Here is a 27,140-nt window from a genome sequence, read left to right as displayed (position 1 = left end):
CCTCTGGTTTGCACAGCTCTATTTTCCACCTGGATGTCCTGGAGGGAAGAGCTCCCTTCTAGTTCAGGAGACCTGGAGGGGAACAGGTGGGATCCAGCACCAGCCCTGGGTCTGGGAAAGCTTTTCCATATAAAAACAGGCTCGAGGCAGGCAGAGCCAGATGGAGCCCCACTGAAGTGAGCACAGCGCTGGGGAGAGCGGGTAAATATTTGACATTCAGAGCTACACTAATTAGACATCAAGAAGAAACGAAAGGTTTTGTACCAATCAAAATATTACTCTATTTACTGTAACTGTTCAACTCATCACTTCAGTCAGGGAAAGTTTGGGAGAACAACTCACACAAGTTAAGCAACGCTCCAACACCAACGTCGCTACATATTTTTAGACACCTCTGAAGCTGTGGTTGCTGAAAACAAAGAAAAAAATCCCTGCAGTGTTTGACTCTGGGAAGCCTGATCTCCTCAGCACAGAGAGATTTCGAGCCCACGCGGCTCCCAAGTACCCCAGAACTCCCGTGGGCACACGGAGCCAGGCACAAGAGGTGTCTCACGGAGCACCTGCGGCACACAGCCCTCAGAGCTGCGCTTCACTGCGCTCTGGGCTTTTGTTTCTCCATCCCCGCCAGGCCTGCGCGCAGAACCGGGTGCGGGTGGCTTTTTTTGGAACTTATGTGGGAGACTCTGGATCAAATCTTCGTTCTTCTCTTCCCCCACACCCCTAGCGAGTGCAGTTACTACGAGGCTCGTTACTGCTTTCTCCTGCTGGAGCTGCTCACGTTGGGTGGGTACTCACTCAAGCACAAACCTCATCTCCCATACGCCCATCGAGTACTTTGGATGCTTCATCATTTTGGGGTAGAAGGAGCAGGTGACTGGTTGAAAAACCTCTGCATCCTGATCCTGTCTGCTTAGCAGATCAAGCCAGCAGCACGTACCTACTCAAATCCTTCAGAAATTCCATGGTTCCAACAACAGGAACGCTTTTATGGACAATTTCTTGAAGCACTCTGCCTTGGCAGAGAGGTATTGACTCAAACCAGGGAGGAGGCACATTCAGAATGTGCTGCTTTCATCCCACAGGAATTGCAAGATACTCTTCATAAAACCTGCGGGTCTGGTGCTCAGGCGGTGACCTGGCAGTGCTGGGTTAATGTTTGGACTCATCTCAGAGGGCTTTTCCCACCTTCAAAACCCTGTGTTGGAGATGGGGATTAAATTAATTGTACATTTTCCTCACCAGCACCACTGAACCTGAATTTTCAGGCTGGAAAACCTAAAGCATTTAAATGGCATTCCCCTCAGACATCAGCAGTGCCCAAGCAATTTTACTGAATAATGAACCTTCCCTAGCCTGGAGGGTTTGGCCACAGCTTTCCAGGAATTCAAACACACGCCTTCATCCCAAGTGAAAAACAACCTGGAACAGGGACTGAGGGGAACAGACTGTGCTCCTCCCTCAGGTGACACTGTGGAAGACAGCACACTAAAAACTGAATTTAGCAGGTTCAGTATTTTCTGCATCCCTTGTCAACAGAAGGCTTTGAAAAAAACTTCAGAACACGGCGAGGAAGTTGTCTCCAAAGGAAAAGGCAACAACACTCTTTTAGTGCAGTTCCCCAGTCACCACTGCAGTCATTCTTGAAGCTGTAACTTCCAAAAAAACCTAAAAAGAAACTCGGGTTTGTGCAAGCCTCATTTCATGTAAAGGAACAGCACATTCTTCAAGGGGAAAAAAAAATGACTTAAGGAGAGAAAATAAAAATAGAGAGGATTCATTTCACAGTAATACTGTGTATTTGCACAGAAAAATTCCACTTTTTTTTGTGGAGGCAGTTCTTTGGGAGCTGGCAACAGGGAGCACTGATGAGAGCCTGGAGAAGTGCTGATCTCTCATCTGCTGCCAGCAGAAATCCATACATTACACTGCGAGTTTATATTGACACAAACTAATGCAGGCTGGGCTGAAGGCAGCACTCCCAGAGAAACCTGAGGTGCATTTCCCACCTGGAAGTTTATTAGCACAATATGCAGATCCTGCCATTCCTGATGCACCTTTCCTCAGAGCTCCTGGGGATGAGGCTGCAGAGAGGGGTGATGTTGTTTCCCTGGGGCAGGAGATCAAGCCTGGCCCGGACAGGAACGTGGCTGAGCATCAGGCTGGGACTCCTCAACCCAAAATTCTCCCTTGGTCACTTCAAGCACACAACAACAACAACTCATTTGCTGATTATTTTCATCTTTTTACTGTCCCTGGCTCCATTCTGGGTTTAGGTTTATGGAAACAGCCTCCTCTGGCACTGTTTTGCATTGCCTGCCAAACTTGTCCTGACTTCCAAATTCACTGTTTTTAAGAAGGATTAAATAAAAAAAAAACTATGAGATTTTGCATCTCTGCTTCATTCCAGTCTCAAATTAGACACTCCAGGAGCCTTCAGACTGCAGATTTGTCTTTATCTCAACCTCCCCGTGCACTGTAAAGAGCTTTTCCTGCTCTTTTTTTTCCAGTATGAACTTCCAAACCTTCCACACAACATTCTTCACTTAAGCTAAAGGAACACAAGAACCACAATCCTGTGCACTATGGGCTTATTATTAAATGTTAATAAATAATCGAGTGCATCTGAACCTGCTCTTGCTTATCTTCATTTCCAGCAGCCCTCAGGAGGGAAGCTGCTGCCTGCAGCTGCTCTGCTGCCATCCCTACTCCTGCTCCTGGAGAACATTCCTTGGACAAAATCCATGCCCACCCAGATCTGCCCTAATCCTGGCTCTGCTGCTTCTCAAAACAAAGCCAGAGGATGTTAACCCTGAATTTTTACCACCTGGATCAGCACCATCCCCCAGCTGCAGCCCAGCCATGGCCCAGCCCTTCCCCAGCATCCCTGGCTTTCCTCCTGCTCACCAATTCCAGCAGTGTTATCCACACAATGGATTGATTTTGGGAGCTCGGAGGAACAGACGCAGTTTTCTGGAGCTGAAATATAAATCCCATGTACAAAAGCATTTCCTGTGCATTTAAACACTGTTTAGTGAGTCAGCCAAAATCATTCTGCAAGTGTCATCTATCTCCTGAAGAGAAAACTCCAGCAGCCTAATCCCCAGCACAGCTCTCCCAGAGACTGAAGGGCTTTAACTTCCCTGCAAAATGCTGTCAAAATAGGGAACTCCTGTGACTTATTCTAAGCAAAAAAAGTGCAAAAAATAAATATCTCAAACTCTTATTTGGTCTCATCAAGTGGGGATGAGGGTTACAAATTCATATTGGATTTTCAGGCTTCACAGTTCCATTTGTTCGTTGTCATTTGTTTCACAAACGAAAGGAACACTGAGATTCCCCAACAATCTCTCCAAACAACTCTGGTGTCTATAGATTTATTATCAACATGCAGCCACACAGGTCAAAGGGATTCACCAGCTGATTCCTAAACAGAGCTTGTAAGGTCCATAACCCTTTAAATTGTCGTCTGATACTTAAAATTACTTTTCTGTCCCTATCAAAAAAAACCTTTACTGATTGCAAAAAAAACCTCTTACTGACCGCACAGAGAAGAGACACCTGTTTGAAAGACATTCTCCCAAAGCTGTTTCCCCACAGAGATTCAGGTGGAGAGTCCATGTATCAGGAAAAAGCCCAGGAGAACTCCAGGAGCTGTACTTGGGGAGGATGATGTGTTCATCACCTTCCTACTTTAAATGCAGAGTAATGACACAAATTAAATTGGTTTTCACTGTCTGAGTGATGCCTCTGTCTCTCCAAACTGCTGATTAAGAGATCCTCTCCTCATTTGCATAGAGCCCATCAACTTCCCCGAGGTTATTGCAACTGAACTTGTCAGGCTTTGATGACACAAAGGGACAGTTCTCTTCTGACACAGTCACGTTTTGGGCTTGTGGTTTTTGCTACCAACATAAAGCATCTCCATTTCATTCTCCAAGCAGCAGAAAGGGATGGGTTGTACCAGCTCCTCTCTGAGGAAACAACCACATTTTAGTCACCATCACCACAAGCACTTGCAGGTTTATCATCTTAATTTTAACGAGGTGTCAGTGTAGCAGCTCTAAAGCTCTACAAGAGCCAACTTCACTCCTTGTCCTCAGGCTGTGTGGGCTCCCCAAGCCATTCCCAGCCCGTGCTCCGAGAGAATCCCACCACAGCTCTACAAAAACTGGTGGGATCTTCTAAAACTTCTGTATTTCCACCCTTTCTGCTTGGCCAAAGCCTGTCTCAGCTGATGGCACAGAGCAGAAGTGGTGTCCAATGCCACATCTTGGCATGAGAGCTTAAGCAGAACTCAACCAGCTACACCTGCCAGGGAAGGGAGGCCACCACCAGCTCCCCTTCATTTCTTGTTCCCATCCCTCCATTCTATTAAAGGTTTTCTTACTGGGATTGCAGTGCCAGGAGCAAAAATTCCAAGTGATCAGAAATCTCTCTAATCACCTGCAACCAATTACAAAGCACCAAACAGGAAAGGTCACCCATAAAAAAAAGCAAATCAGGCACTGAGTAATTAATGTCTATACAACACATAATAATTAGCAGCCCTGACAGTTCATTTCCCAGGTTTTACCATTCAGTTTTTATCTGAGGTGACAATTCCGTGCTTATTTGCAAGCTAAGGTATGTACTCCCAGTCCCCTGATTGCTGTAAATGAAGGCCTTAAATATTTACTGCTAATAAAACATTTCCAACTTTTAGCAAAATTATCTTCCAGTACTCAGCAGTGAGATTTTTATGACCTTCTGTGGTGAGGAATCATCTTGTGCAGCGAGATAAAATGGATGTACGCCCACAGCCTCTCCTCACTGGAGCTGCAGCTCCATCACCATTAAATTGTTTGTTTTGCTTCTTCTTAATTTGCTCCTTGTCCTTGCAAACCCGAAGACATTTCAGATCGCCCACATCCTCCCTCAACACCATGTTCTCCAAAAAAACAAGGTCTACTGCCTTCCAAGCTGGTTTCTTTGAAGAATTGCTGAGAAGTTGCACAAGTAGGTCAGGCAGTGCAGAGACACAGGGAGGCTGCAGAGGGGTTTGAAGTTGAATGTGGCCACATCAGCCACAAAACAGACACTGCCAGGTGCTCAGCCCCATTCTTTCACGTGGAAAAGCAACAGGATGAGTAAGAGATGTAACTTCATATTGCTCTGTTCCATCAGCACGGATCAAAGTTGGCTGAGCAGAGATGTGACAACGATAACATACACACAAAAAAATAAAAATCAAAGCTTGAAACCCTGGATAGAAAGTCTCAAAGATTTGCAGCTTCTCAACATAACCTGGGGGGGATATGGGGTGGGAGGCTCAGGGCCAGGTGAGCCTGCTCACCCCAGCAGTGCCTCAACACAAGCAGCATTTTTCTTTTTGTATTTTATTTTTTTAAACCTGTTGTCTTGGGCAACAAAGGGGTGGAGCTGAAGTTTCACTGCTCCCTATTTATCCCTATTTATTCATGCTCTGGAAACCAGCAGAGGCACATTAACTCTGGAGTCTCACCAAGAGCCCCGGATAAAGCCAGGAGAGCAAATGTCCCACTGGAAAGGGAGTGGATACCCAAGAAAACCTCTACCCCAACTTGAGAAAAACCTCTTGTTTTTAAAAATTCTGAATTATAACTGAACAGAGCTGTTGCATTATCAACCTTTAAGACAATTATTTAGCAAGTCCTGGATGCCACTAAGGAAATCTGGGAGCAATACCCACAAAAGCCACCTTGACATTAAGAGCCAGCTGGAAAAGGTGATAATATCCAGGATTTTGAGAGCAGGAAAATCATACATGAACTACCAGAAATATTGATGTTTTTACCTTATTCAGCAGCTCTAAGCAGTGAGCACAAAGGAGAGCAGCTAAGTGTAATAAAATTGACACAGCATCAGCAAAAGCCTCCCAAAAACCTTCCCAAAAGCAGGAGAATGTCAGTAGTGATCAGGGCACAATAAACCTCCCTTCCCTGCAAAAAGCATCCAGGACTTCTTGGGCACAGTAATTCCATCATTTATCAGCAATCCATGCTAGGAAATTGCATCTCAGCCAAACACTTCTTCCAGAGGATTCATAAAATACCCCAAAATATTGAAAAACTGGCAATAAAATACAACCTTTCCTAAGGTAAGTTCCTTCTAAATTATGGTTTATAAATTAAGTCATTAATGCACCCAAAAAATCTCAGTATTTAGGAGCAACAGATAGCAACTAAAGGCGAGTTCAAGGCCAAAACCTACAGGAAGTAACAAAAGCAGAAAGGAAAAGTTTTTAATTTGTCATTTCCACCAGCCCATCTGAAATAAACCAGAAAGGTGGCAGAGATGGGACTGTCCCTGATGTGTGACAAGTGCAAGCAGCACATGAAGACAGAAGTCCAGAAAATCCATTTATTTCCTTTAATATCATCTCTTTAATGCCCACAAACCACATAATTCATTTTATTTTTCAGAAAAAATGTATAGAAATAGACAAGTCGTGAACAGCCAGATGAAAATACTTTCAAAACACTCACTAAAACCAAGAGATTTTAGTGAAGGCCACGTGTATTTATCACCCACAACCAGCACACTCTAAATACTAAATGTAAAACCAGAGGAGCTTCATGGACAGAAGCAAATTGCTTCCTTCAGCTTTCTCCTAATTTAACTAACATTGTCTTCCTGAATTTCCACAGAAACACTAAAAGACCACGAGGATTTTTTGTCCTGCAGGAAGTTACCTCCCTTTCTCATCCCACTCCTGCAGCAACACTCTGCAAAAGAGCCAGGGAGTGTTTTCTCTCTCTATTCCCCCAGAGTCAGTAGGTTATGACTGGGGGAAGGAAACAAACCTCCAGAGAGAACGGGGCTGTAATGTAATCTGTCCACATTGAGAAGCACAGCAGGCCCTCAGTCTGCATCCCAGTGATGCTGAGCCCTTCTCATGCCAACAGCACAACGAGCTCAGCTCCCCAGCCTTGACATCTGTCAAAACAGAACAGGTCTCAAGCAGTAATTTAGATGGAGAGCTTTGTTCCCCCCTCCTCTCCCTCCAGGAGTTCAATTATTGCAGCAGCATCATGAATAAGCAGGATTATTTGCAGGGAAAATTAGAGGAAAAGAAAGGGAAATATAATAAGCATAGGATTTGCCAAAATCCCTTTCTCTTTTATATATATGAATAAATTACTCTTCTTTCCCTTCATTGTGTTCCACTGCTGCAGAGAGATCGGATCAACAATTTCCCCTCTGGTTTGCCCATGGGGACAGAGATAATTTGGGTTCTGAAGCAGCCCAGGTGTGTTTGCACCCTCGTGGGTCACATCAGCACCTTCCACAGGGGCTGAAGCTGCTGCAGATGGACCAGCTGGGACATTCCTGGGGCTGTTCAGGGCCAGGAGTTGGACTCAATGATCCTTATGGTCCTTTCCACCTCAAGATGTTCTACAATTCCAAGTTCTTGGATTGTTTTAGTACCAACACCATTTAAAACCATTTTAAAAGCCCAGGATATTTTGATTTTTAGCCACTCAGCTCTTTTCTGTTCCCAGTGCCTGGCACTCCTGTCTTGATCCTTTGGCACCCAAAGCTGAAATTCAACCAATTTCAGCAGGAAGAACACAATAAGGGTGGCAGACTTTTACAAGGCTCCCAGCAGCTCTGTTTTACTGGGGTGATGCTCTCTTAAGCTTCCCTGAGATCACAGGCAAGGAGGAGGGCTGGGAATCACAGACAGACTAGTCTGAGGATCACAACCCCTCAAGAGCAGCCAAAATCCCGCTTGGGAAGGTCAGAATGGGAACTTGGCAACTCAAGAATCCAAAAATCAGGATAAAAGACTCAGCCAAGCACATTGTGTGGGCAACAGCTCCTCCAGGAGAAACCCGAGCTCAGGAGCACACAATGGATTGGGCTGGGAGGGACTTGAAGGATCAGCTCATTCCAACCCCCTGCCATGGGCAGGGCACATCCCTGAGTCCCATGTTGACCCCACTGATATTCAGGGGGTCCAAGCTGGCTGTAGAAATCCCCTCACAGAGCTGTCAACACCGGCAAAGCATCAGGAATCGCAAAAAAAAGGAAACCAAATGAAAAAGCAATTTTTGATGCTAAATGAAAACAACCAAACTTCAAAAACACTTCTGGTTTAGGGAGAGAAACCAGCACAAAGTTGCAATTTACTTCTTCCTAAGAAATAGGAATTTTGCTGTTCAAGGTATCTACAGAAAGTATAACATTATCCAAGAATGCATTTAAGTAAATATGCTGCTTCATAAAGTAACGAGGGCTCTCTGAGGTGGTATAAATCTATTTTTCACATTTCACAAGTGTAAATACATTGTATCTTTATCCCACATGAAACATGCTGAGACATCTGCTTTACCAAGACAAGCACTCAGACACTGGAAACTTTCAAAAATTGAAAGGTTTCTCCCCCCCTTTGTGCCTTTTATCTTTTAAATAACGTATTTAACTAAAGCCTGGGGTTAAGCAAAGCTTAAAAGGTAAAGCAGAAAGTCACCAAAGAGTTTTGTTACACCTACATAAATCAGAGCCTGGCTTTAGGTCCAAAGTCTCTATTACTGCAACAAAGCTGCCTAGAAAGTGTTCAAGAGAAAATAAGCTGGGCAGCTCAATCTTTTCCTACAAATATCTTAAGGAGAAAGCAAATTTTATAAAAGTTCTGATTCTGACAAGTGTATTTGCTCTTCCTGAAAAAAAATAAGTTGGTTATAGTTTTTCCTTTTCAAAACAAAAAAGTTTGAGGATTCTGCAAATAAACCCATTTTTTTTTCCTAGGATTTTGGGTCTTCTAGCCAGTTCTACTAAAAAATGCACTTACTTAAAAATTCCCATTGGTGTCAAATCAATTTTAGCTCTCACTTTTATTTCTACTGGAATCCTCTGCTCAAAGGTGACACGGAACACCAGGGATCCTGCCAGGACCCAGCTGGAGCCAAGTGCAGCAGATCCACTGCCCCTTCTGAAAGAGTTAAATCCAACATCTCCATCTTCAAAGCCATCATTCTATCAATATGCTGAATTATTTAGTAGGCAGCTGTTTGACTTGACATTTTTACACAGGTCATAAACTCCCTAATCCACAGAAACCTCAGCCTGAGCCAGCACTCCGTGGGATGAGGCTGCTCAGGGATTCAGCTGCTTGGAATTAGAGCCACAAGCCTGAAGCTCACCTGGTTTTGTAAACATTCTGTACCTACTTTGATGAACAAACCCAATTTCCCCCTCCCCCCTGACTATTTAAACATCTGATAAATTGAGTTTGATCACTTCTGTGCCACATTAAAGACATTAACCAATCCTCAAAGGTAGAGCAGCTCATGGTTTGGGTTGGGCCATCTCAAAGTAGGAGTTTCAGGGGGATTCTTTTGGGGAAAAAACTCCTGGCTGATCACCCCCAGAGCTCTGAGTAATGGATCAAGACACAGGGAAATGGCCCAAGTGTCTAAAAGAGGTTGCTATTTAAGAAAGAGAAACTGCTCCTTTTTCTTTTCAGTATTCTTTTCATAGGCTTAATAAAATGCATGGAAACAGAAATGTAAAAATACAAATACATAAATAGATGTAATAGAATGGAAAGAATTAAGCAGTAAATGCCACAGAAGGGAGATACAGGAACACACAAAGCAAAAGCTCCAGTGAAAAACACTGTGAGGCTGCTTTGCACTGAGTAAATTTTCTTTATGTACAACTACTCCAGCCCAGCAATAGAAAAGAACTCACTGTGCTTTTGTAGAGTTTGGTCAGGACTTAACTAAAATATCCTCTAAGGTTCTGACACCCAAACTCAGCTGACCACCATCATTAGTGTGATGCTCATGGTTTGCAACCCAAGATGCAAATAAATCCTAAAGCAGGAGAACCCAGCTCCAAGATTGTTCTCAATACAAAATAATCCTTATTTCCAAGGGAGAAAACCAGTAGATGTTAGAGACACCTTCCTGGGGGCAACAGCACCCCAAGATGATCCACATGAGCCTCGTTTTCAAGAGACCAAAGTATTATCTACATAACAACATCAGTTTTAGCAAGGGACCCGCACAGGAGGTATTGGGGGAGGGAAAATAAAGTTGTGTGAAACAGAGCTCACCAAAGGCACAAACAAACACAGAGCCTGGCCCTGACCAGAACAACCACCCAGCCCTAATCCTCACAGAGACAGATGCTCCCTTCAAGCCAAATTCTTACTCCACCACCTTCCTCAACTCCCTAAAGACCCCCCAGCACCCCCCTGAGAGCTTCCCCCCGACTCAACAAAGCCAGGACAGGTCCTGGGAGCCCCTTCTGCTCTGCCCCACAGCTCAGACCAGCAGAGTCTGGGGTTCTCCACCAGCACCTTCTATAAAGAGCTCCTGCAGCCCCACCTCCTCCCCCTGCTCCAGGTGGGTGTCAGCCCACCCAACCCTGCCCAGCTGCACCATTAACACTCTTCATTACTTCCACCTGGCTGGGAATGCTGGAGTAGAGAAATGCTCCAAGAGGAAGAAAATGAGTGGAAACGTGGCTTTGATTCCCACTGGAGCCTTATGTGGGACAGGAGAGGCAGCTCCCGAGCTGCTCCGTCAGCCCTACAGGAGATGATCCCACGGCATCTCATTCCTGCACAACGGGACTCTGGCAGTGCCGTGCCTGGGAGCTCTTTTGCTGAATGCAGAAGCAGCAGTGAGCACTGAAAAGATGCTCTCCTTTGAGCAGAGAGAAAATCTTTTTAAATTCGGGGGTCTCAGCAGCTGAAGCAGAGCCAAGCCCCTCATTACCCAGGCCCCAGCAGCTCCAGCCCTAGAGGAGACAGAGACTATCCCATGAGATCTCCTTGGTGCTACTCAGAATTCCAAATACTCTCCCAGGCCTTCCGATTAGAGATCCCCAAATGCTAAGGAAGTGGCCTTGAGCAAGCAGCAGCGTGGGGCATCTCCCTTCTCCATCCCAGCAGACACATCCCAGACCCAGGGAGGACAAAACCCCTCAGCTGCAAATCAGAGCTCCTCTGCAATGCTAATGCTTAGAAAACACTGGATTTCTTTTAAAAGGACAAATTCCGGAGGCTGAGAAGCGGCTGTGGCTGTAAAGTGGAGCCTAAGAGGGGTGGTGGAGGGCTGAGGATGGCAGCAAGGGGAATAAAATCATCATCACTAGTGCTGGACATGAAAGCCACCATTGCCCTTGAGGGCGTTCACGAAGTACACCCTGAGTGGGAATTACTGTAATGGGGTAATGCTTTGTGTTAGAGCTGCTACACTGGGAGCGTTCACCCGTGCCAGGCACGGAGGTCACCGGCTCACCGGGATCCATCCTGCCCCGACCCAGCCCTGCGACAGACCCCCTTTTCAAGGAAGGGCAGGGTGGGATTAGGAGGCAGAGAAAATGTCTTTAAATGTCAAAGGGAAGTCAACCAAACCCATCCCAAGGAGTCCCCGCTTTACCCAGACAATAATTTTGGCCAGACAAACTGTCAGACGCATCCAAAAGGAGGAAAAGTCAAAAGATTTGCTCTCAGCTGCAATTATTTTAACTGCACATAAATACACCCCTTTCTCTACCGGCTATAAATAACCCTCCGCAATTACGTGCTAATTACTCACAATTAAATCGCACCGTAAATACAGCGCCGCACAAAGATAATCAGATAGCTCCTCGTACAATGCAAATTAATTGATAACAGGAGGTTTACAATCGCAAATTAGAGCGATTACGTTTGGAATGCCGCGTTGGCTGCTAGGTGTGAGAGCCAATGGCGGAGTTTTCCCTCCATCAATAGGTAAAAGGAGGTGTTACAGGTGGTACCCACCCGGGTGACAGCGGCAGGCAGGAGGTGACAATGTTTTCAGCCAGCACACGCCCCCTTTGCTGCTATTTCCGACGCAATTCTCCTGTAATTCCCATCCCTGCGTTATCTGGAACGCTGCTGGCAGCAGGACACTGAGTTCTGATGAGCTCCGGAGAGAGGAATTTCCACCCCCTTCTCTCCCCTCGCATTTCCCTCTCCTCTCAGCTCCATCCGGCACTCCATTTACCGGCACTTGTGTGACCGGCTCCGGCTATAAACATAAATTGGCTGCAATTTTACGCCTTCCAAATCCCGGGATTTTTTCATTATTTCGCCAACACGCAGAAGGCAAATCCACCATCTATTGATAAAATAACAGCAGTGGGTGGCTTTGCTGATTACTGGGATGCGTTTGTCCTCTCCCGAAAGGTTGTGCGTGCCTGGGTGCGAGTGTTTGTGTTATCCCAGACCTCAGCCCTGCTTGCTGCTGGAAAAAAAAGGATGTCTGCGGTGGTTGTTTGCTGATTTTCGATTGACTCCTCTGTGAGGTTGAAGGTGTTTCTCATTACTTTCGATGATACAGCGAGGACAGCAATTTAGCAGCACTGACCTTGTAATGATGTTTATTTCTTCCCACATTGAGGATGGGTTTTATTACTCATTCCGAGCCTCTCGGGCTGATTTGGGATGGCGTGCAGCAGTTCCTAGGCTCGGCTTTGTGGTCACTAAACCTGACTCGCGGCTTGGTTTTAGCCCTGCTGTCACCACTGATGAGGGGACAGCTCGGCTTAAATGCACCTGACCTAAAAGCCAGAACTCCTGCAGATAATTTAACACTTAATTAATGCCAAATTAGGCAGCTACGTGGCAATACAAGGTAGGAAGAGAGCAACAACCTGTCCTTTCTTATAATCCCTCAGAACATCACGGCCAACCTTAACCATTTATAACAAATCTGCAAGAGTGGAGATTTTTTTTTGCTTTCTGTTTCACGACCCTTTCTTTTCCATTCTATAATTAAACTTTTCAAACTTTATCCTGCAAATGGCAAGAAATGTAGTCCAAGTGGAAGGAGAAAGGACACCATGCTGTGGCTACAGAAATAATGAATTCCTCCTAGGGCTGTTAAGGCATGTGCTGATTGAAATTACAACTGCAGCGTGCAAAAAGAGGCCAATTTTGTAACCTAAATGGCTAATTTTTTATTATTTCCTCAATAAAGGTAAAAATGGTGCCAGAAGGGTTATTAGAAACTGAGGTCTTAATTGTTTCTGAGGTTTTTACACCTCCCAATGACACATGAGCACTCCACAGGTTTGAAACATGAACAGATCCAATGGAAAGTGCTCAAGGACTGGACAATCTGGAGGAATCTCCTGCTTAAGCAGCACTGGAATGCATCCCTACATGAGATCTTCAGGATTTTCAGGGTGTTCAGAGAGTGAATTTCAAGCAGAATGGTAATTTTATGACTATTTTTTCCCTGCTGGGAGCCACAATGATGCAGGATTATCGTGGGCTCACATAACATGCCATTTTGTGAGGGGAAAAGTTGTTATTTCAAACTAGAACCGTGACACTTCTTTTTTTTTTTGTCAGTAATTTGTAAATCCAAACCAAACACTCTGATAGCTTTGAAAATCCTTTCTGGCATGTGAATGCTTTTCCCCTGTGTCACAGCTTTACCACCACACCCTTCCAAGCCAAAACCTGGGGGATCTGCACAGAATCACAGAATATCCTGAGCTGGAAGAGTGATCAAAGGTGCACAGGTCAGGCTCTCTCTTGATGCTGCAGAGCTGAACGGAGATCAAATGCAAAGCCTAAACTAACCCCTGACCTAACCCAGCAGAGGCAGAGAGAGGGGGGGTCACAGATATCTGTGGTGAGTGAGAGACCCCCTCCACATGCACTGAGGTCTTCCCACGTTTATGGCCACAGGGAAGCAGAAAGTTGAGAAAATCCCACCGTGAGCAGCACGTGAGGTCACCTGGAGCTCGTGTTTTGCCCGATGTGGGAAGGAAAGGTTCACAAGAAAAGGTTTTGTTTCCTTGAGGGGTCAGGTGGAAGATGAGGGCCAGGTTGGAGAGAGTTTGGAGCAGCCTGGGACAGTGGGAGGTGTCCCTGCCCATAGGGGTGGCACTGGATGGGCTTTGAGGTCCCTTCCAACCCAAACCATTCCATACCTACAGTGCAGTCCTTGTGCAGAAGACAGGGACACTCCACTGGAAATCTTTATTAATATTACATTTTTTGCTTACAAAATACGAAATTCTCGCCTCTGGGACCTGCAGGTCAGGCAGCAAGCCGGGCTGTGTCACCTGGGGGTTAAACACGTGTGATTAGACATGGCTCGTTAGGAGCGTGGCTGCACTAATTGATGGAAAGCTCCTGCTGCACCCAGGTGACCTTATTATTATTGGTGAGATTAGGCAAAGGCCCCTGCAGAGCTGTGAGAGCAGCGCTTCAGGAGCTCTCAGATCTCACACAGCCCTTCCCCAACACACAGAGGTGCTCCACGCAGCAGCCAGCCCCTGCACCCTCTGCCAGGTGACAGAGAGGAGCCTGCCACCCATCCCGGGGACACGGCGGGTGATCCGGGGAGAGCTGGGTGCTGGCAGGAGCAGGGATAGCGGCTGGTGGTGGAGCGTGGCAACAGCAGCTCTGGGAGAGGGAACACCAGCTCTGGGATAGGGGACAGGGGACATGAGCTCTGGGATAGGGAACACCAGCTCTGGGATGGAGGACACAAGCTCTGGGATAGGGGACACCAGCTCTGGGACAGGGAACACAAGCTGTGGGATAGGGGACAGGGGACATGAGCTCTGGGATGGGGAATACAAGCTCTGGAATGGGGAACACCAGCTCTGGAATGGGGAACACCAGCTCTGGGACAGGGAACATGAGCTCTGGGATGGGGAACACCAGCTCTGGGATAGGGGACAGGGGACATGAGCTCTGGAACGGAGAATACAGGCTCTGGGATGGAGGACACCAGCCCTGGGATAGGGGACACCAGCCCTGGGATAGGGGACACCAGCCCTGGGATAGGGAACACCAGCTCTGGGATAGGGGACAGGGGACATGAGCTCTGGGATGGGGAACACCAGCTCTGGGATAGGGGACAGGGGACATGAGCTCTGGGATGGGGAACACCAGCTCTGGGATAGGGGACAGGGGACATGAGCTCTGGGATAGGGAACACCAGCTCTGGGATGGAGGACACAAGCTCTGGGATAGGGGACACCAGCTCTGGGACAGGGAACACAAGCTGTGGGATAGGGGACAGGGGACATGAGCTCTGGGATGGGGAATACAAGCTCTGGAATGGGGAACACCAGCTCTGGAATGGGGAACACCAGCTCTGGGACAGGGAACGTGAGCTCTGGGATGGGGAACACAAGCTCTGGGATAGGGGACAGGGGACATGAGCTCTGGAACGGAGAATACAGGCTCTGGGATGGAGGACACCAGCCCTGGGATAGGGGACACCAGCTCTGGGACAGGGAACACCAGCTCTGGGATAGGGGACAGGGGACATGAGCTCTGGGATGGGGAACACCAGCTCTGGGATAGGGGACAGGGGACATGAGCTCTGGGATGGGGAACACCAGCTCTGGGATAGGGGACAGGGGACATGAGCTCTGGGACAGGGAATACCAGCTCTGGGATGGGGAACACGAGCTCTGGGATAGGGGACACCAGCTCTGGGACAGGGAACACACTGGCTCCCAGCTCCCTGTGCATTTGGGACACCCTGATGTCACACAGCAGAGTGGGCTGCGTGTCCAGGTGTCCCTGTGCTGGCATTGGCACAAGGACAGGGCACACAGGAAGCATCCAAGCAGCTCCTTCCAGCAAGGCCAGCTGGGAATGAGGTGCTGATTTTCAGTTTGCAAATTATGAGTGTGAGAGTATAAAGGCTCCCTTACAAAAGGGAGAGAGAGAGGGAGAAACAGAGCACATTTTACTTATTCTTCAGCTCTATTATATCTTTCTGTAGGAGGTGAAAACTGGCAATTACTCTGGGAGATGCACAGGTAGGAAGATAGAACATAAATCAAAATAAAAAGAATCTGAATGCATTCTCCAGTTATTCAATGGATATTTATTCAGCCAGGTTGCTCGGGAAGGCCTGGTGCAGCACATTAGGAGAAGTTTCTGGGATGTGCCTGGCGTTCCTTGGCAATCAGAGGAAAAGGAGACGAAGAGAAGCGATGATCCTACAGGCAGCACACAATCCAAACAAAGCCACTTGGAGAGGAAAAGGTTGGCACAGGTCATGTTGACACAAATAGCATTTCTGCAAGATGTGAGTGGTTCGTAATAAACACACCGATGAATTTTGGAGCACTCAAAGTGGTTTTATTCCTGCACTCCATGAGAATTTCATGGGAAGAGAAGACAGCATTCACATGGAGAGCACATGATTTTAAAGACCATATTCTTGCTTCAGAACCCCCAGACCTTTGTGCATCTGAAGGTCAGAATTCAGATGAACTCACTGGAATTCATATTTATCAGGAAGAAACAAAATAAGTCCTGGGAAGCCCATTAAAAAAATATAATGTGCTTTTTCCTCAGGAATTACTGTGAAATTGGGTGTCATGTATCTGACTTAGTGCTCTAATGGTAGGACTGGAGCACTGGGGGAGGACTTACAGGAAATATCTGCTCCTTATCTGATCAGAGAAGGAAACTGAAGTCTCCTCGCAGCCTGACACTCCAAGGTGGCTTTGCTGTCAACCTAAACCTCCAAAATTAACTATTTATCATTGGATTAAAACACAGCTCAGATCAGTCACATTGTTCAAGCTCAAAGACTTTCGGACCCCAAAGGAATAGACCAAAAAAACCCACAAAGGCAGGCAGGAAAATACAGAAGCACACAAAAAATGAGGTGACCTGAGCAAGAAATACACCACCAGCCCTCAGGCTGGAAATGGTGACAAACCAGCTCCAAGGCTGCACTTACCAGAGCAAAACACCTCGAAGAACCATTTCTGTATAAGAAGTGATGCAGGAGATTGCCAGCTCTCAAGAAATCATTGGGAAAAAGAATCTTTTTGGGAGGTTTCTCCTAATGGAAAATGCAGGAGCTCATCACGAGGGCCTCACTTTTCGGGAAGAGCCGTGCGGGGGTTTGGCCGGGCTGGGGGGAGCTTTGCAGAGGGGATTTTAGCTTAAAAGCAGGTGCTTGAAAACAACTGGGAGCACATCAAGGAGGCACAGGGGCACTCCAGGGATCTCAAAAGGAGGAGAGAGAGGATGAGAGTGGAGTTGGAGGCAAGGGGTGCAGGACCTGCAGCTCCTCACCAGTTCCCACTGTGGGAACTGTGCTGGTCTGTGCTCATCCAGCCTCTGCTCCTCGCTCCAGACCTGCTGGACATCCCCCAGGCACTGCTGAGGGTAATCCCAAGGATTTATACCTCAGTTGCTATGCTTTTTTGGATCATATTCCATTAAATTAATTATACTGTTAGATTATGAATTAGATGCTGATGTTATTCAAAGTATGAAAACAGCAGCATCAGCGAAGTACATACTCCTACCTTACACAAACTATACACCTTTACTTTACACAGACTACTCACCCCTGCTCTACAAAACCTACTGGTATTAACTCAAAAGAATGATGCTAAAAGACCAAGGGAAATCCAGGGGAATTAAAAAATCACAAGACAGCGGCGCTTTTGTGTGAAAAAACTTCAGCAGCACTTAGAGTGGAAAAGGAGGAAGGGTAAAGTTTCAAAGGCTGGTTTTAAATAATAAAGAAACATGTAAATATCCCCCCAAGTGGCTGGTGAGGAGATCTGTGTTGTCTCCATGGCAGACCCTGGGGCTGGAGCAGCGTGGGGCACAGCTGGCAGCGATGCCCGCAGGGATGGAGCCGCAGGCACAGGGGGCAGACAGGAACCCAGGGGAGAGGGGAGAAGATAATGGATGCTTTCAAGCATGCACAGCTCCTCTGATGGGATATTTCTAATGCAAATATCTGGCAGACTGGGGACAGAAGCTTTTAAAATTTTTTTTTAGCATCAGGATAACTAAGATGAGATTATTTATGCATGAATGGGGTATCAGAGCACCAAAAATCTTAACAGTGAATGAATTCCCCTGGCTCCTGAGCTAAAGGACGAGGTCACAGCCCTGTCAGCTGCCTGTGCATGGCAGGGAGTGGGCTGAGGGAGCTGAGGGCTGCTCACTGGGGTTTGTGCCTTAAGACAGCTCAGACAAACCCCTAAATCCTCCTTCCTGCTCTAATTCCTCCCCAGCCCCACTGGTCCAGTCTGAAGAATGCAGATCCTCCCTGGAGCAGGGTAGTTACAACCATGGAATCATCTGATTCTTCCTCAGCTGTACTGAGGAACTCATAACCTGCTGCTCAAAGCTTCTCTCTACTTCCATCAGCACAAGAGTCCAGGATGCCCTGTTATATACCCTACAACCATTAAATAATCCATAAAGTGATATTTGCACATGGGGAAAGTCAACTATCACGATGCATCAGTATTTGGTAGCTTCTCTATCACCTTAAAAAAGGCCAAGCTGCCACCCCAGAGAGGGCTTTTTTAAAAATAATCTTAATTCTTGGGCTTTTCCAGCTTTATTTAAAGAACACAAGGCACTCCATGTTGGATGGAGAAGGAATGTGCCTTTGCCCAAAACAATATGCAGCGTGAAGGAAATTCAAACTGACACCATTTCAAGACAGCAAAGACAAACTGATTTAGCAACTCTGACAGGCATTTATAAGCAAAATAAAATGTGAATCTAATTTTGGCCTACTGCACCGAAATAATGTGCAGCATGGTTTGATGTCATAACATGAATATTTCATGTATGAACAGCAGCTTGTTTGGGAGGGAGATTTCTCCAGACACCTGCGAGAGGAGTTCCTGAGAGATGGAGGAGGCTTCGCTGCTGTTCCTCACTGAGTAACCTGATAGTAACTTTTAGACCCTCACTGACTTTTTAACTGTTTTGCCAGATGTCAATATGTAAAAGCAAAAATCATGGCTGAGCCTTTAATTCTAATTAATGGCCATATTGATCAGCTAAATTCTGTCTTGCCTCACGACACAAAACCCACTGGATTCCAGCAGATTCCCTGCCAAAAAGGGCTTTATCCTCATGGCTGGGAGTAAAAAGCAAAGGCTCAACTCTCCAGCCTGTTCTTTGTAAAAGCACAGTGATAAGGAGCAGCGCAGTGAACTGGGGCAAAGTTGGGTATTTAGGGTCTCTGGAGCATTTTGTTTTGATTTGCATCGAGTTTCAAGGTTCAGCAGTTTAACAACCAGCACGGCCACGTTCTCCTTTCCTTCATCTTAAATTTAGAGCAAAAAGCATCACAAGGTTACATCTCCAAGAGGAAATCAACCCCAAATTCCACCTGGTGGTTCTCCAGGGTATGGAGAAAACCAGCCCAGCTACTGCTGGAGCTGTGCTGAGTTTTGGCACAAAACACTTGCACAGCCCTCGAAGTTGTTCAGTTTGCGGCCTGAAAAATAAGCAATGAAAAAGACACTCAGAATTTAAATGATGCTGAATATTCAATAATGGTAATGACTTAAATATTAGAAGCTCTTTGATGCGTGTTTCTGCATTTGTCCTTGACCTTTGCTTACTCGTTATTTTGTCTACGCATAATTAACACATTCATAATATCACATAAATGCCACTTATTGATACTGTCCCAAGGGCAACTGGTTATCTGGGAAGAACATGGACACATTAACATTTCCTAACTCATTTAGCTCCTCTTCCACATTACACTGAAGAAAGCCATTTGTCAAATCACCCCGAGATGTGTTTTAAGCAGGCAATATTTAACAAGGTAATGGCTTAAGTGTTGTCAGGGCACGGTGACAGTCATTTAAAGGGACAGCTCTAACGAGGGCAGCCGAGGAACCACTCTGCCCGAGCATACACGGGATGGAACCACCTGGAGATTAAACACAGAGCTTGGAAACATCATTTCCTTCCTGATTTTTCACACTTTGTCCTTATGTAGCCACAGCAAGTGGATAAAAAGCACCGAATCCATGGTCAGTGACCTGTGCCCACTGGAGGGGTGACATCCCCCGAGGTACCAGCTCAGCAAAGGTGTGAGGTCACCCAGGAGCTGAGGCGTTTAATGATACTGTACAAAATCTCACCTCCAGATCTCACTGCTTTGGGAGATGTTGAGCATCTCCTGCAGCAAGGCCAAACCCAAGAGGTTTAAGGAAAATTAATAATAATAATAATCTTGCATCCTGTTTCCCTCCAGAACACATTACCCATTTTTCATCGACACAAACCAAATATTCAGGGCTACTTCAGATTATTTCGAGCATTTTGTTCGCTGCACTTGACTTTTATCTGGGAATTATTTTTAAAGACTTCCCTAACAAATCTCTGGTAAAACACATGTCAGCACTTTGGCAGGGCGGGCAAATTTTTCCCGAGCTTGAGTTAAATTTAAAAATGGAAATTGGACTAATTAATTACTTCAGATGGAACAAGAGAGGAGGATTTCAGCACAGGGCTGAAATGAAACAATGCAAGAAGCAACAGCTGGCGGCATTCCAGCGAGGGCAGCGCTTCCCAGGGAGTGGGAGAGCAGGAAGGGGCAGGGAGGAGCAGCATCCCTGGGCTCCAGCCTCCCACCACCAGCACAGAAATGACCTGGAGGAAGTCACGGAGAAGGAACAGGCTCTCGGGATGACGCTGTGACATTCTCCCTCCTGAGGGAATGGAAAGAATAATAAGATGTCAAACTGGGAAGCGATGGATCCTGGCAGGTCCATCCCCAATGCCTGAGCCAGGGAGGAGTCCTGGGCATCAGGAATGAGCTCCCAGGGCTCCCTGGCTGTGCACAAGTGTCACACTCGTGGGGCCAAGGGAAAGGGAAAGGTGCAGAAAGTGATGCTGGAAATTCAGCTGCATCCTGGCTGGTTAAGGATCATGGAATTGTGGAGTGGTTGGGGTTGGAAGGGACCTTAGAGATTGTCTCATTCCACCTCCTGCCATGGGCAGGGACACCTTCCATGGGCAGGGACACCTTCCACCATCCCAAGGTGCTCCAAGCCCTGTCCAACCCAGCCTTGGACTCTGCCAGGGATGGGGCATCCTCTGGACATTGCTTAGCTACAAGTATGGCCCTATATTTTTATATTATTAACATGATCTCTATTGAAAGTTTAATGTTCCCAAGTCAGAATCTTCCTGTTCAAGGAGAAAGGCAAAGTCCTCAGTAAACAGACAAGGAATTAAATCCATGAGGCTCCAAAAGGGAAAAGGAAAATGAATAAAGCGAGAAACTGCTACCAGGTTTTCATTTTGTACTTCTACGCAAGAAGGAGGAACGGAAATGGAATATAATAAGTGAGTAAGGAGCAGGTGATGTAAGGAATCAATACCCAAAGTTATCAAATAACACAGCTGACTGCTAGAACAGGCCAGATCCTGCAGCATAACCTGTATTTCAGCATGAAAAAATTAAAAATCATAAACAGCCCAGGGCAAATAATGGATTTCCCCCTGCTAATGTTGATTTAAAATCTGGAAATGCATTCACAAGCTCCAAGGTGTGGGGAGTGACTGCTCAACCTGCAGAGCAGTGACCATTAAACACCATAGCAGCAAATGCACCACAGGAAACAGCTGTCCTTGGAAAAAGGAAACCATGTGCACCATGGAAACCTCTCTCTGAGACTGATCACCAAGTCAGCTGAAGAAAAACGGTGGGCAAAGTTTTACCCTCCTTTTATTTGGATAATGAGGAGCAGAGTTCTCCTCGATGTGTTTTATCAATTCAGCGTGAGACAGGAGGGTTTGTCCATCCATAGAAATAAACCCACAAGCTCCTCACAAATCCAAAATGATCCATTGCAAATTCTCAGCTTCTCTTTTGGGGGAAAAGCGCTGAAAAAGGCTAATCTGAAGATGAAGCACAGCAAAAAAGGAAAAGGGTGTGATTTGCCCAGCCCTCGCTGCTTAATATTCCTCTCCTCTGGCAGGACCTGTATGGAAAATGCATCCTGAAGTGTCCAGGGTCTCTGACAAGTCACTGACAGATGATGGATGGATCAAATCCAACAGCTGGAATACAGAATGATAAGGTTCAGGAATGAAGGGGATGAGTGACAGTGGCTAAGGAGATGAACAGAACGGGGGGACCTTCACAGCAGAAGGCTGCACCACCTATTTCTTCATGACGAGGATAATGAATGAGGTGACAACAGCAGGAATTCATTTCCAGCCAGGAGTACTGGGCTGAAAAAAACCCCCTCGCAGTGCTTTTGTGTTTGTGTTAGCAGCCTTGTGAACATGTGGAGGGGTTTTAAAGGTTTGTGAACTCGGCCATGACTGAGGATTCCGAAGGGCTGGGCCAATTTGCCATCAGGTTTGGGAGCTGGAAATGCTCCCCCGGATCCAGCCCACCCATTCTACCACCACAGCATCACTCCACTGCCTTCCCGAAGCCATCAAAGGCACCTCAAAGACAGATTTATGATTTCCAAACAAGTTCAGATCCAGAAAAGGATAAGGAAGTGTTTAAACTTGTAACGTGACCCAAAGAGCCAAAGGATTATAAAAAATACAGAGAAGGGAAAAAAGGCATTTGGGATCAAAGCATGTTTGCTGCTCTGACCACTTTTGTAGCTCTGAGAATTTTTAAGAAGTTGGTATCTTGTGTCATTAGTGAAAACAAACAGCCCCATAAATGAATTCTCAGGAGTGTCCTGTTTCACTGCCATATTCCACCAGCGAAAGGAACTGCTCCAAGGGAAGTTTCCAGAAAGCAGAAAGTTCCTCTGAGCTACAGCACATCCCTGCCTCTCCTCAGGCTCCTCCCTGCTAAGCCCAGCCTAACTCTGCCCTGTCTGCCTCGCTGCTATTTCCAGCTAATAGATGGAGCCATTTGCAGGAGTGGAATATGAGGAGCCCTCCAACACAGACACACATTTCCTGCTCGTCCTGCAGTGAATTAATCCCACTTCCCTGCACATCCTGCCTGTCCAAGTCACATCCTTCCTCCAGACCAGCCTCAAGACCACAGCCCCATTAAGCAATCAAACCATGGATGCTCATTAGCTGCTGCCCCTTCTGCTGTTTGCTTGTTTGGTCTCTGCTTGCCTTTTCTTCTCAGCTTACACAATGTCTGGGTCAGTAACTTCGAATTCTTTGCCTCTTGCATTGGCTCACACCTGCACACCCTGCCAGGTGTTATGGGAAATGCAGCTTTTCCAGTTTATTATTTATTTCTAAAAATTCACAACAATTACACAAAAGTCAAAGCAGCCTTGGGATACTTGGCCAACTTTAGCTCACAGAGAGCAATGACAACTTTCCTGCTTTCTCTTTTTCAGATGATGTATTTCATATAAGAGGATTCCTTTTTCTTTTTGCCTACAAAAGAATCCAAAAAGCCTGAACAGAATTAAAAGGGCTTGGATTGACAGGACAAGGGGAATGGCTTCCCACTGCCAGAGGGCAGCAGGAGATGGGATATTGGGAAGAAATCCTTCCCTGTGAGGGTGGGCAGGCCCTGGCACAGGGTGCCCAGAGCAGCTGTGGCTGCCCCTGGATCCCTGGCAGTGCCCAAGGCCAGGCTGGACATTGGGGCTTGGAGCAGCCTGGGACAGTGGGAGGTGTCCAAGGCCACGGCCCTGCCCCTGAAATCAGATGATGTTTAAGGTTCCTTCCAACCCAAAGCATTCTGTGATCCTCTCGAGTTATTTTTCCTAGTGCTGAGTTAATCCTGTGGGAAATCAGTGAAATTCAAAGGGCTTTTTTCCCCCCAACTAAACACCTCAGTCAGCTCCCTGTTTGTCTGAAACTCGGCTTACTTTAGTGAGGCTAAAGAAATCAAGCTGTCCATCAATTATTTAAAGTGTTTGGCCCTGATCCTGGGTCCACACTTAATTTCACCACGGCCTTAAAGCTGGAATCTTCCACAGCCAGAGGAAGCGGCTGGGAAAGAAAATGCCTGAATTGACCTTTGGGGTGAAATGAGTAGTTTTGGATGCTCTGAGCACACAGTGGGGGTGGACCCAGACCTGGCTGGGCTGGGAATGATCCCTTCCACTCCCTGAGCTCAACCACCTCCCTCAGCAGCACCCTCACAGAGGGTCTGAGCTGGACTTTGGGGCCTTCTCAGCAGAGATCCTGAAATATAGATGTAGAAATAAAAAAAACCCCACAGGTATATAGTTATAGCTATATAAAAGTCTACTCAATGATATAAAAATAGAAGAACAGCTAACACTCAAAATCTTTGTCCTTACAAGAAGTGGAGAAATGCATTCTTCTGTTCCATGGAATTTAATTAGTTACTAAATTTAGGTTCTGTCAGTGCAGTTATAGAGGATTCACTGCAGTTGGATTTAAATATTGGATGATATTTTATATTTCACACAATGCTAATGGAAGACATTACCTTGGTATAGATATTGTCAAGTATTTCTGTGTGAATGCTTAGGTCTATTCATAATGTTTTAGTCAGCTAAATCATATTTGATTGCATTTAAAAAAAAAAACCAAAAAAAACCAAACCACTTTCAGTCCCAGGTATTCATTATTTGAAAGCAAGAATTCAGTGACACCCTGAATCCCATGAGCAGGGAAAGACTGATCTAAAGCAAAGCCACAGGTGCTAAAATAATTAAATCTTTAAAGCATCAGACTGAGTTATGATGCAATCCATGGGGGAGAAGAAGTCAGTGCTAAAATTCCTCCTCTGCCATAAACTTATTTCTTCCAATTGCTCAGTACCTTAAAATACGAAGAATTTGGGCAGAACTTTCTAGAAATTCCAGTTCTTAACTATCTCGGTATCTCTGAGCACCTTGTGCATCCCAGTTCTTCATCTGCAATAAAACAGCACAGAACCAGCTCGGGAGAATTCCACAAGGATCACTAAAGACCTGCGATTTGAAGTCCATTCAGAGCCTACAGTAAAAGGGTCAAACCAGTTCTCCAGTTTGGTTCCAACTGCTGCTACCTCAAACTGCAGAATTCACAGGGTATTTTCTCCTGGGGACGCTGGGTTTGAGACAAAATTTAGGCCAAACTTACTCAAAAGTCACAGAGAGACAGGATCTGCCACCTCAGGCTGCTGCAGGGAAGGGTTTTATAAATCCTCAAAGAGCATTCCCCCACCTTTCTTTTTAAATTCTTTTTGCTTTCACTGAGCAGATTCACACAGCCCAAACTCCTTTGCAAGATCTGTGCCACACACAGGTCCTGGAGAGAGAAGCTGGATGGTCCAGGACTAGAAATGCCATTTTAAAACGTGACCCCAAAGTTTATTTTTGGCAGATGGGATTTTCCAGGTACAGACCTGAGCTCCCTCCACAACATCTGAACTCGACTTAAGTTTGATCTATAAGATTATTTTCATTCCAACCCCTTTGGACACTTGCAACAACAACATTTCCCTTCTCCCTACACGAATTTAATTTGGTCATGCACTGCAACTCTGCTTAGAAAGCTGCTTAGTGGCAATGTTTCAGAAATCTGAATCAAATTTTCCTGAGTGGAATAAAATTAGTTATCGAGGAAAGGATAATCCGCTTTTCTAGGGGCAGTGGTTCTGTATTTTAGGTAATGGTTCGAAAATACAATAATAATCCTAATAATAAATTGGCTCTGAGATACAGTGAGTGCTGATGCAGCTGGCTATGGGAGCAGAGCTGCTGTCTAGGGATAAACTGGGAATGACTGGGAGCACAAACCCCCAGATTTACACCAGAAACCTCAGGACTTGCTGACTTCTCTGGGCCTGAACCTGCCAAGAGCTGCAGAGTCATTTGAGACTCCAGAAGTGTGAGTTCAGAGCTCACAGAGCTGCCTGATGTGGACAAAACCCTGCAGGGGTGGTGTTGAGCAGTTCCCCAATTCTGCACATTTTCTGGGGCCCTTTTGGTGCAAATCTCACAGTTCCAACCCCCTTTGCACCACCACCCACCCCCTCCATCGCTGCTCCGTGTTTAACTTAATCACCCTGGAGGGTGATTAAGCCCATTACCAAATGTACAGGCAGCTCTCCACCATGAAGGGCTTGGTAATTCCCAAAATACAAGTTCCAGGAGCTGCTGGTGGCTGCAAACAAGGTCACCCTCCCACTGCCTCAAATCACACCCCAAGTGTGATGTCAGAGCATCATCTCTCCTCATCCAGAATTTCTCAGCTATGCCCTGCCCACCACCATGCCAAGGAATTTGGCAACTCAGAGAGGACTGGAACCTTCTCAGGAACTGGGATCATCCATCAGCAAGAGAGGCAGAATCAGAAAAAAACGAGTAAGAGCAAAACCATGGCCAGGGAGGTGACCTGCCATGGAATTTCAGTTGGAAAAAACCTCTAAACTCATAAAGTCCAACCATTTCCCAGCACTGCCAAGGCCACTGCTCACCCATCTCCTCAAGTGCCACATCCACGCAGCTCTTAAATCCCTCCAGGGATGTTCCAGCACTTCCTGCTCATTGGAATGTGATCAAGGATCTCCTCACAGGGCACCTTCCTCCCAGTGGTAAAAGTTACCAGTGGTGCTCGGTGACCTGTGCGTGTCCCTGGCCATCCTGTGCTCACAGCTCTTAGTGTGACATCATAAAATCTGACAAAACTTTCTCAACCAAACCCTTTTTTTGCTGTGGACCCCCACTAAAAGGAAATTCCTTTAAAACAATTGCATCAGGTTCCCAGAAGAGCTCACAGGCTGGAGGGGTTTTATCCCCACTTTCACCACGAGTGGAAAGCACCAGTCCCAGGCAGCTGGGCAGGACGGCTGTGCTCTCCCCATCCCTCTGGGAATGCAGGACAGGCCCATTCCAAATCCACACACTTTTTGTGGAAAACTCTTGGCCAGTGAGACCACAGGGCTCCCAGGCCCCATTTAGCTGAGCAAGCAAGGCTGGGAACCCATTAATTTGCTGGGTGAGTTATGGTTCCCTGCAGCACCTTTTGTTCACTGTCAAGGTTCTGCAACAATGACGGATGCAGCTACGGCCAGCCCCAAACTCCAGAATTTGATCTACTAAATCATTGCAGATATTAAATGTCTCAGCGATAAGCCTGGCAAATGCACTCCTCTGGAGCTCACACTTGGTGCTGAGCACGAGCAGGAGGGACTCCCCACACAGTTCCCCATTGTTCCATGGAAAATTATGCAGGGTGGTAATGTCAGCGCTCCCTGGAAAGGAACCAGAATCCCAGGAAAATTCACACAGCTTCCTAAAGGGACTGCTAAAAGGAGCCACACATCTGCCTGGGTGAGTGAGGCAGCACCGTGGGGCATTAGGAGCTTGCCAACCCCAGTTTTGATAGCAGGAGCTGGACGTGCACATAATATTCCCACTTACCCTGGTAAATAAACAGAAAAGACTGCAGCAAA

General features: G+C 46.3%; 1 protein-coding gene across 3 annotated transcripts in view; it reads right to left on the bottom strand.

The window, feature by feature from the left end:
* The window catches only part of LOC138117671 (contactin-4), a 270,719-nt gene that overhangs the window by 235,891 nt on the left and 7,688 nt on the right, over positions 1-27,140 (bottom strand). Inside the window, exon 1 of one of the 3 annotated variants that reach the window (XM_069028193.1) lies at positions 12,369-12,542. The exons of 1 other annotated variant lie outside the window; for it this stretch is intronic. The gene's annotated coding sequence lies outside the window, so the exon portion shown is untranslated. One more of the 3 variants, XM_069028194.1, reaches the window with a different exon arrangement.

The sequence above is a fragment of the Aphelocoma coerulescens genome, chromosome 12 (assembly GCF_041296385.1).
Source record: "Aphelocoma coerulescens isolate FSJ_1873_10779 chromosome 12, UR_Acoe_1.0, whole genome shotgun sequence".
Classification (NCBI taxonomy): domain Eukaryota; kingdom Metazoa; phylum Chordata; class Aves; order Passeriformes; family Corvidae; genus Aphelocoma; species Aphelocoma coerulescens.
This window is presented reverse-complemented; position numbering and strand designations above follow the sequence as displayed.